General features: G+C 48.4%; 1 long non-coding RNA gene across 6 annotated transcripts; it reads left to right on the top strand.

The window, feature by feature from the left end:
* Nucleotides 1-1,291: 1,291 nt before the first annotated feature.
* LOC123629776 lies at nucleotides 1,292-8,853 on the top strand. 6 transcript variants are annotated; one of them, XR_006732237.1, is made up of 5 exons: nucleotides 1,510-1,621; nucleotides 3,819-3,895; nucleotides 4,025-4,158; nucleotides 5,953-6,090; nucleotides 8,356-8,853. It is a non-coding gene; the product is annotated as an uncharacterized LOC123629776 (long non-coding RNA). The 6 variants fall into 6 exon arrangements; XR_006732240.1 differs by lacking the exon at nucleotides 1,510-1,621 and adding an exon at nucleotides 2,995-3,028; XR_006732238.1 differs by lacking the exons at nucleotides 1,510-1,621; nucleotides 3,819-3,895 and adding an exon at nucleotides 1,292-1,316.
* The last annotated feature ends 2,262 nt before the right edge of the window (nucleotides 8,854-11,115 follow it).

The following is an 11,115-nucleotide window of genomic DNA, read 5'->3' as shown; positions in this document are numbered from 1 at the left end:
TATCTCAAAGAGATCCAAATAGACCTACCATTTGATCCAGCAATCCCATTACTGGGCATCTACCCAAAAGAACAAAAGATATTCTATAAAAAAGACATCTGCATTCAAATGTTTATTGCAGCAAAATTCACAATTGCGAAGAGGTGTTAACAACCCAAGTGCACGTGAATACATGAGTGGGTTAATAAAATGTGGTATATGTATACCATGGAGTAGTACTCAGGCCTAAGAAACAATGGTGAATGGGTTAGGGTTAGAACTAGGGTTAGGGTTAGGGATTAGGGTGTGGGTAAGCATTAGGGTGCTCAATACATTTGCTGCTTGGTGGATGTTAGGTAAATGTTGGTTAACCGAGTTACCTTCCCTCCACTAGCTAGGGATTGTGGAGGTCCTGGAGGTCCCTGCTACTGTGTTTACGCTTTAACCAAAACTTTAGAAGAAATGCAGCGGCCCCAAGGGAATTGAGGAAAGCATCGTTCTGCTGGTCGTTCAGGGGCAAATTCAGAAGCTGAATTTCTAAAAGTTGCCCCAAAGCTGTTCAACCCTATGTGCGGAATTTTAAACCTTCGCAGGGCTGGGAAGGAGGCAAGACTACGAAGTGATGCACAGATCACATGGGATTTGTGATGCCCCCGCACAAGACAGGCTATGTAGGACGAGGATTACTGAACTTGAAGCCTGGCTCTCTGCGACTACCTGACCTGGAACGAGTCCCTTAAGTTTTGACTAAGTCCCCTGTCCCCTCCATCTGTGAAATACGGAGGATGTGGGCTCCATAATAATACCCAGGCATTTAGGTTCTACCCTTTGCCAGGTGAGGCGTTTCCCACATTCTCTCTTTCGATCCTTGGAAGAACAGCGGTCGATTTTACTCACCAACCCCATTTTACCCGGGACGTGCAGTTCAGTGTTTAAGGAGCACGCCCCAGGTCACACAGCCAGACGGCGGCGGAGCTACATTCCAATCCACAGGGTCCGAATCTGACAGCAGAGTACCTGCCCTAACATTTCTCTCACCTACCCCAATGCCGCCACCTCCTCTTCTTCCCTAAACTGGCCTCCAGCGCGCCCTTTTGCTACTGGACATGCTCTGTCGCTCTGGAACAGTTTTCACTCGGCATCGGGAAATTTTTCACACCTCTCTGGGAGCCGAGCCCGCCCCGCCCACACCTCCTTCTCACCGGATTGGTCGAACTTCGAGAGGCGGAGATAGAGGGACCGGGAGCGAGGAGGCCCAGATGACCTCCCAACGCCCCAGTGCTCTGAGAGTGCCTGCGTTCCTGTGAGAGAGCACAAGAGGCCCAGGGACACACACGGTGGGTGGGGACAGGAATTGGAAAACTGGGGGGGGGGTATGGGCTGCCGTTGCCATGGCAATGACGCCGGCATCGGGGAGCGACCCTGGCCCCTTGCCCGGTAGCGCGCACGCACACAGAGACATGCACGAGCCCGCTCGGCTCCTCCCCACAGCCAGGCTGGGGGGAAAGGTCAAACTCAAGGGCGGGCCTGACCGGCGGGAGGGAGCCCCCGCCCCGCGCCGTGACGACTGCGGACCCACCGAGCCCCGCTCCCGCCGCGGCCCGGGGTGCGGGCGGGCGGCCCCTCGGCGGGAGCCGGCCAGGTGAGCGCGGCTGGAGGAGAAGGTGTCTGGAGAGGAGAGGACGCTGCGAGCTCAGTCCCCCGCGGGACCCCCTTCCGGGGGCGCCGACGGGCTCCGGGCGCGGCCTCTGGGGGAGTTGCGGGGGCCTCGGATGGGGGACCGGGGTGCGGCCGCCAGGCCAGGCGTGGGTGCGACCCGGGTGGGGACAGCGGGCGGGCGCGGGCCGGGACGGCTTCGGGACACGCGCGGCGGGCGGTCGGGGGAGCCCCGCGCTCGCGACGAGGCGCCCTGCTGCGCCGGGGCCAGCGAGGGGGGCGCGGGTCAGGGCCCCGGGCGGAGCGGGCCGGGGCTGGGCCGGGCGGGACCAGGGTGGACAGATCCGCCCGGGAGGCGCCAGGGCCCGGTCTGTGCGCCTGGCCAGGCCGGTGCTTGACGTTTGCTGCCTGTGGGAATTTCAGGACTAACCGATAAAAAAGTTACTCGGGAGACGGAGCCGCTTGACTGTCACGCGTTCTTCCCCGTGCATGCGGGAGATGGGTTGGTCTTGCATACACAGCACACACGAAACTGAATCTATGCCCAGTGGGCTTTAAAAGTAATAAAAACTCCAAAGCCCCTGAACAAGGTTAGACGAGTTTCAGGTGTCAGGCTTCGTGTTCCGTGGGAGAAAAATATAAAAGGACGCCCAAGTACTTGATGTGCCCAAGCAGTCAGGCTTTTGTAATCAGCTTCGGAGCGCATCACAGTGGTGTGTAGTTGTAAGGGCCAGGGTTAAGGAATCACGTTGACCCAGCGCCGCCGGGTTGGAGCCTCCCTGAGAGTCACCTAGAAAACTGTCACCAGCCCACTGCTGTGCTGACTGTGAATGAGCAGTGCTGTCGCTGGCTTTTCCCTTTCATGTTTTCCACCGTCATAATGTACGCGGGTATGCTACCTGCTTACGGAATGTTAGAATGAATTATCCATAAACTCTCCACTTTGGAAGTTACTAGGCAGGAGCTCTGGCATGTGTCTTTTTTCAATATTTGAAAGTTGTTTGGAGATTTCAAATATAATGGATTCAAAGTGATAGGGATTTTTTGAGTATAAATCATACCAAGTGAGTAATGTGGGGTTTTTTTGTTTGTTTTGTTTGAGACAGGGTTTCTCTCTGTCACCTGGGCTAGAGTGCAATGGCCTCGTCATAGCTCACCACAGCCTCAAACTCCTGAGCTCAAACGATCCTCCTGCTGCAGCCTCCAGAGTGGCTGGGACTACAGACGCTATGCCCAGTTAATTTTTCTATTTTTAGTACAGAGGGGGTCTGGCTCTCGCTCAAGCTGGTCTTGAACTCCTGAGCTCCAGCAATCCTCTCACCTTGGCCTCCCAGAGTGCTAGGATTACAGGCGTGAGCCACCGTGCCTGGCCTTGGTGATTATTTTCTATCAGGTATTTATCCATATTCATTTTAGCCTAATAATAATTTTGTTCAAATACATTCTCTACACTCTTAAGGCTGATTTCATTGATCCTAAGTGAATTTCTTTTCCTATAGGAAGGTAATTGCATGTTTTGACAAAAGACTCAACGGAAAAATTCTACTTTATTCCACACAATTCTACCATCAGAAGTAATTTGGATATTATGTATATTACAATTCTGCTTGTCAGAATTCTGAAATTGAAATATTTCATATGTGCTAAATATTTGCCATTTCCCAGGGGCAGTGAGCTGTTTACGTACGTTCTGCTCTGTGCCCAGCAGTGCTGGGCTTCCTCCCCTGCTGGTGTTCAGGGCACAAGCCAGAGAAGCTCAGCTCCATCTCTCTGTGGGCTCAGGCAGCCACTCCTCCTGCTTAATAAATAACTGAATTCAGTAGGGTAGAATTAGGAAACTGCCTTTTTCTTCGCATTAAAAAGGTAATGTAAAATTTTAAGGAATGTTTCCGCAACTAACTTAAAATGGTATTCTTTTGGACTTTTCTTTCTCAATTCTTGAAAAAAGCTTCGGCGGGGCCTTTTGGGAATATTATTGAAGAGTGGTGTTTTCAGGTATTAGGAAGCCCAGTTCAGTCCAACTTTCCATCCTGCATACAACTTAAAGGTTTCCTGTAAGCTCTCCACCCTCAGCCCAGCTCAACCCTGCCCCTAAACCTTGAGGTTCAGCGGTGGGAAGGATGGGCAATATTTGTTCTTTTACTCTCTTCTTTCTTCCCCTGTTTCACCCTCCAAACTCCTAGACTGTGGCTCTTGGTATATATCCATTTGGAGAATAAGATACTAGCTCCCCCTTCTGCCAAGCACCGGCACTCTCTGAGTGAGTCACTTGAAAGTCTTCCTCAGTTGGCTCTGGGGGGGGGTGAGACCATCCCTGTCTCATCTCTACCTATAAATTCACCTCTGTAGAACTGTGTTTCTAATGAATCTCTATTTTTCTCTTTCACAGGATGCCGGGGACATGAGCAATGGATGATTTTGGCTTCCTCTGAATAACTCCTGAGAGGGCATGTGTAGTTCCTCTGTGGGAGGACATTGTCACCTGTGTCAACAGCTTTGAGGCTTTAGCTAAACTTGTGGGAGGTAGGCAAATGTCTAACTATACATCCAGTTATGTTTGCATATGTTAAAAGTCATATTGAGAGGAGAAAAACAGGATTATAAGTGGAAGGAAAGGGAAAACAAAAGATCATTGAGAAAATGGAGGGAGAGAAAAATCAGGGGAATTGGAGAGAGAAGACAAGACCGCCAACCTGGATATTCTGAAATTGTTGCTAATGTCTTGGCTTCCATTAATTCACTCTAAGCTATGCCTGCCTGTGGATGCTAAAGCATGATATTTTATTTGGAAAGTGTCTAATGTAGTAAAATAAGTGATAACTTTAAAATGAAAAAAAGGCAACGAGGAACACTGCACTAAATAGCTAAAAATTATTTTTTTAATTGTAGCAAACATTGAAGTTGTTCTACCATCCATTTTCAGTTCCTTCGAGCGACAGCCATGGTGTTTAGAAGGGGAAACCTCATCTTCAGATCCAGAGGAGGGCTCTGGTTGCTCTAAACCACTTGGAATAATCCCATTTCCCTGTCATAGTGATTGACGCAGATGTAAGTCAATCAGGGAATGGCACTTTCCTAGTTACATAAATTGGATCGGGGTGGCCCAGTCAGAGTGAAACTTGAGACCATATGGTTTTAGAACCACCGGTTCTAACAACTGTCCTTGGCCTTTGCTCTGCCATTGGATGTGAAGGAGTAGCCAGCATGCGTGCTGCTGGCAGTCATTTTATGAGGCCAGCCTGACAACAAAGCCATCATTTAGAGGCCGGCAACACTGCCTTTTACATCTTTTTGGCCAAAACTGGCCACATGATCATCTCTATCTTATGGAGAGTCTGAGATAAATCATATTTCAGCTGGGCAAATTGACCCTCCCTAGAAAATGAAGGTTCTATTCATAAGAAAGGTTCTACCAAATTGGCCTTTAGATGACCCCACAATGTAAGAAAAGCATGCCACCCTCATTTCTCTAGCATCATCTCTTGACACTTTTCCTGACAAATTCTATGCTACTGCCAAATGAACTTTAATTAATCCCCACTGCAACCCAAACATCCACTCACATAACCCCCTTCACATGTAATTTCTTGCCATATGTCTGCCTTTCTTCACAGCTTATAAACTCCATGGAAGTTCCCTAATAGTGTCCCATAACTGACCATTGTCTTGATACACACTGGGTTCATAGTAAGTCTTTCTATACTTATGGATGGAAGCATAGATAGATAGCTGGGTAGAGAATGGGTGGGTGGGTGGATAGATGGGTGGATATATGGATGGACAAATAACCGAGTGGGTTGGTGGCTAGATGGATATATGGGTAGATGGATGGTTCAGTTCATTTATGAAAGGTTAGATGAATGGATGGATGAACGAATGGGTGGACAAATGAATAGATGGACAAATACATCAATGTTACCTATACTCTCTCATGCCTGTGTTTACCCAAATGCCTAAAATGCTCTTCTCCCTCTCTCCACCCTGCTAACTCCTGTCCAACTTTTAATATTCAGCTGAGACATTCCCTCCTCCAGAAAGCTCTCCCTGACCATCCTTCCTGGACTAGGTGTCTTGCTTTTTGCTCCTGCAGTGCCTGGTGTATCTCTCTACAATTAGCTTTACTGCTTTGCTGTGCTGGGCTGCAGGTCTGGCTCCCCTTGCCTTCAGATGCTCAGCTGTCCGAGAGCAGCACCTGACTCTGAGTCTGTGTGCCCTGCACTGACCCCGCTGTCAATCATGGAGTAGGAGCACAAGAAATTTTCAATGATCTTAGAATACAAATGAAAGTAATAAAGACCACATGTTCCTTGTTTCTAGAGAAAGATATGGCATGTGGAAGACACTGTGCATGAGGTGAATGAGGAGTTCTTCCAGCTCTCTTCTCCAGCCCTGGAGCTCCAGAAAGAGGAGGATGAGCCAGACCCACTGCCCCCAGGTGAAGGCAGCACATTTGTGGTAAGCCCAGCAGACGAGCATCTCAGCTCCTAAGGTGTCCAGGGGGGTGGGACCCATGGAGTCACGGCCCCTTCCACAGAGAGGTGTTGGGACTGCAATAGCCAGCTCTGACCAGAATGTCTGCCAGTCAAAGTCAGGTTCTGTTTTGTTGGTTTCATGAATGGAAAGCTTAGAGCTGGGGCTGGAGACAGGGAAGCCCACACCGTCAGATTAGGTTGAAACTCTCTAAATTCACAGCCTGAAAATACTGAGGACGAGCATGGAAAAGGAGCACTAACAATGGCTGTTGTAGATGTAGCCTAATTAATAGTGCACACCTCTGGGACCAGGAGCTTTCTGCAAGATGCATCTTCCATCCAGGCTGTTCCCTGTCCTAGCTGCAGACACATGAATGGATGGAGAAGAAAGGAGGATGAAAGATAGAAGTGATCATGCCATTGTGTCTGCACTGAGCTCAAGATAACTTTATTTCCTTAAAAATATAGAAAAAGTAAAGCAAGGCCGGGCGCGGTGGCTCACGTCTGTAGTCCTAGCACTCTGGGAGGCTGAGGCGGGTGGATTGCTCGAGGTCAGGTGTTCGAGACCAGCCTCAGCAAGAGCGAGACCCCATGACTACTAAAAAAATAGAAAGAAATTATATGGCCAACTAAAAATCTCTATAGAAAAAATTAGCCGGGCATGGTGGCGCATGCCTGTAGTCCCAGCTACTCGGGAGGCTGAGGCAGGAGGATCGCTTAAGCCCAGAAGTCTGAGGTTGCTGTGAGCTAGGCTGATGCCACAGCACTCACTCTAGCCCGGGCAACAAAGCGAGACTCTGTCTCAAAAAAAAAAAAAGAAAAAGTAAAGCAAAAAAGCCAACTTTATTTGCTAAAGTTGACAGCCAGTCTTTGGGTGTTAGTTCACCAGTTTGATTGTTTTCATACTGTATAAGATACTATTCAACCAGACTTGAAGTTTCTGGCACCTTTTATGTCATTTATCTCTAACTGTGTGTCCTGTCCCCACTTTGCTATCGGGTCATGTTTAATCCTCTGTTCTGGGCCCCTGGACTTTCACACCGAAGCCCAGGGCCTCACTTTTCCCAGCCTCATCCGTGCGTTGCTAAAATTAGCGAAGCACCCTGGGTGGCGGAGGGGCGTGGATAGGCACCTTCTCACATCCGCCTTCCCAGTGTGGGCGTCTGGGCTGGGATACCTTGAAATACCACAGAATCCCCTCTTCCCCTGCCAGGGAACACCCTCTGCCACGGTGACCCCAGGAGTCCGGGCCAAGGGGCAGGTTTTCTTCTCATTCTTACTCAGCAGGGAAAGTCAGGTTGGTCCCTCAATATGGAGAGTTTCAGGAGAACATCGTGGGTATCTGGGTCTTGATGTCTGAAGATCTGGAATATCAACTCTTCTTGGTCAAACTGACCTCTCAGTACAGAAACGACAAGGAAGGGCACCTGTGTTCACAAACAGCTGAGGGGACATTTCTCTTGTGAGCAGACAAGGCAGGGTGTGGCCCAAGGACTGGCCACGAGAGGCACAGATGCCCTTCCCAGTGAGGCTGCGGGAACTGTGTCTCTCATGGCCTTCCAGGGTCCCTGAGCCCCAGAGGTGAGTCCCCTCAGGAAACCCAAATGCAGATGCTGGCTTCCGGTCATCTCATCGCACCAATCATTCTTGCCCTGAGCTTTATCTGGACTTCCTCCACAGCGTTTGCTCTAAGCTGAGGGGTCAGTTCCTCTGTGAACCCGCCCTCCGTCCACCTCAGACGGGCAGCCGTGAAGGTAGCTCGACAGCAGAGGGACTAGGTAGGTGCAGCAGCCTGTCCTCAGCTGCACTGAGGGGCCAGAAGAGCATGACTCGTTGAGGTTAAAGTAACAGGTGATCATCCTTAAAAATACATTCTATACAAATATCCCTGGTTTTAAGGAAGGGAAAATTAGGATTAGATGAGGGATTATAAAATATGCTGAGATTTAATTATTCAATAATCATTCTAAATTATTAAACATGACAATTGTATAATGATATAGTTGGCCACTGTTGTGCATTACTGTGGTGACAGAAACTTGTGAACACTGTGTCTTCATTTGTTAATCATGAGGTCAGTCCCTGGAGGGAGCTCACTGGCATATTCCCATGTTTGGGGTGGATGTTGGTGCCTAGAGAGTGTCTAAATGACAAAAGTCAGGGCCAAGACCACAGAGAGGGCTCAGGATAGAGTGAGCTGAGAGCGTTCAGGGGTCACCTGTCCATGTTGTGCATCTGTCATTCCCAGGTGGCTCCCAGCATCTCCCCTTGTGAGTGGCAGGAACATAAACTTCACCCACTGGAGACAAGTGGCCCATATGGAGAGAAGCTGGGACCCTGGGCCCTGAAGAGCCACCAGGCCCTGGAGCTGGAGGTGAGGAGAGTCCACCTCGCTCAGAGGATTGAAGACCTGGAGTGGGAGCTGTCCCTGCTCCATGAGGCGGCCAACAGCAGTTCGAGCATGGGAGGGAGCTGGCCCAGCCGACACAGCGGCCTAAGGGGCACTGAGTCACATCAGGTGCTGCATGGTGGCCACCTCCGGGAGGTGCCTTCTCACCAAGAACATGAATGGGCTCCCCTGGTAGGAAGGAGTGGGCATCTGGGGCCCGGAGTGTGTGCTGGTTTTACGACGTGCTCCTACAGGGAGACACCTGGATTTCTTTCAGAGCCTGGACCTCAGCTTGTGCTCAATTCTGCCTTGAACTTTCTGGGGTGAGGGAAAATAAACTGACATGGGTTGACAAAATCAGGGTGTGCTCCTATCAGAGTCTGTGCCCAGTTTTTTCACTCAGCTGTGGGCTGTGGCTTCCCCCCAAAACTTCAGTTGGGGCCCCTGGCTTGAGGGGTGAGAAGTGCTTGGCGGGGGGCCCTGAGAACATAGGTGCAGCCAGAGCACATCCATGCCCCATCTTCCATCACACCTCACAGCTGAATCTCCTGGGCCCCCAGTGTGGCTTCTGGGGAGTCCAAGCCGCCATGTCCCCTCCTGGCTCCTGCCGACCTCCTGGACACAGAGGAGGGTTCGGTCTGTGGCCTGGGCCTCGTGACCACATCAGATGTCCCAGTACCAAAGGAGACTCTGAGAACTCCCAGTCAAACTGGAGTTCTCTGACCCTGGACACACCTGGCCCTGCCGTCTGAGCCTGGCTCCAGCAGTTCCCTCCTCAGAAGACCTGTCCCCTGCACTGTGCCCAGGTGAGATGTGCTTCACCTCTAAGCCCCAGCCCAGAGGCCCGTCAATCCACGGAGCTTTTTCCCACCCCTTCCCAGATTTCTACCCCATCTCCACCACATGTCTGATTCCCACCACAGTCACCTGTGCCCTGGATGGCCCTATCTTCCAGTCGGAGCTCCTCAAAGCAGGGTGTGTCTCATTCACCTTGGTGTCCCTCTCACACACACAGACACGCTCACACACGTGCACATATAGACGCGAACCAACATTCAGACACACACACAGACACAGTCACAAACACAGACATGCATACTCTAACAGACACACGCACATATACCCTGAAAACACTGCTTTGCACCCACAGGGTAATAAGGGACCCATGAAGGCTTTAAGAATGTAATTGACTGTAAAGACATAGCTTCTAACCCAGAGATCACACAGTCATGTCGGGGTGCCACAAAGGCACGTGGGAAATTGTGCAGAAAATGGTAAAAAACTAAGTGCCAAACCCTGTCCCTTGGCACCTGACAGGTGCGAAAATGAACCTGTCCTGGTGGTCTCTGTCCCAAGTCAGGGGAAAGTATGAGGCCCTGTCAGGGACCCAGGACACATTACAGTAACAAAGAGGCCAGAAGGAAACATGTTCTCTGAGCACAGCTGTTTGGATTCCAGCATCAAGTTCCATCTTATCAGTTCCACAGGCATCAGAAATTATCTTGAAGCATTTAGGCAAATTATGTTGTGAAGAGAGCTGGATTTACAGAGATTAGGCAGACAAAAAGAACAAAGTTAAAATCAGAATGGAATAATAAGCCCAGTTTGAATAATAGCTTTAAACCATGAAACTAATTTTAAAGGTAATCAGCTGAACATATTAAAAAGTCCAGACATACGTGGTGAGAATTATTATATGGAGTCTTGCTTCAACCACTTAGGAAAAGCCGTTTATAGCATGGGAAGTTCAACTTGTCCTGGTTTACATTTCCATGTCTCTGGCTATAGCATCAGATAGTTTGGTGAATGTCTGTGTGGCCCATACATTACCCACAGACTTGTTTCTTGAAATTTATCTAGTTTCAATGTATAGGGGTTAAGGCACAAAGAAGTTTGCCTTTTTGTAATTCTTTGTAAGAAATTTGGATGAGAAGAACCCGAAAAAATTAAGAAAATAGTATACAGAGCTACAGTCATATAATGAATGTATTATACCTGTTTTTTTTTAGAAGTATAACTTTTTTTTCTCTATATTGATCACATAGAAACCCAAGGCAGACTTCAGGTTTTATTTACTGTTGTAAGGATGCTGGCTCTGACAGAAAGTGAGTTTTTATTTACTTTTTTTAAGTCTAGGGACCTTTGAAGTCAGGCATTGTATGCATATTTTCAAATATGATATTTTAGTCAAAGCTTTGGTAATAAATCTGGAAAACAAACATTTCAAGTAGACAAACAAAAATGTTTTAAATAAAAGTCATATGGACATGATTTTATCAGGTATTCAATGTCATATAGTCAACATTTGTTCTGCTTAATCTCCATTAGTAGTATCATGAATCCATCCATTTCTTTAGCAGAGTTCCGGAAATTTTTGTTTAGTCAATTGTCCTTAAAGTTATCAGAAACCTGTATGTAAGAGTGTTTGTTGGAGTCTGTTTCATGAATCTGACTGTAAATGATTTTTAGAGATTTTAAAAATCTGATGAAAGTTTACAGTCAACAAGGAAACGTCACTATATCTATGACAGATAGTAACCAGAATTATGACTGATAATATATTAAACTTCTATAAACTTACATGCTTGTAGAAATGATGTTTTTGAAACATTCATATCA

Source organism: Lemur catta, unplaced genomic scaffold (genome assembly GCF_020740605.2).
Source record: "Lemur catta isolate mLemCat1 unplaced genomic scaffold, mLemCat1.pri scaffold_43_ctg1, whole genome shotgun sequence".
Classification (NCBI taxonomy): domain Eukaryota; kingdom Metazoa; phylum Chordata; class Mammalia; order Primates; family Lemuridae; genus Lemur; species Lemur catta.
This window is presented reverse-complemented; position numbering and strand designations above follow the sequence as displayed.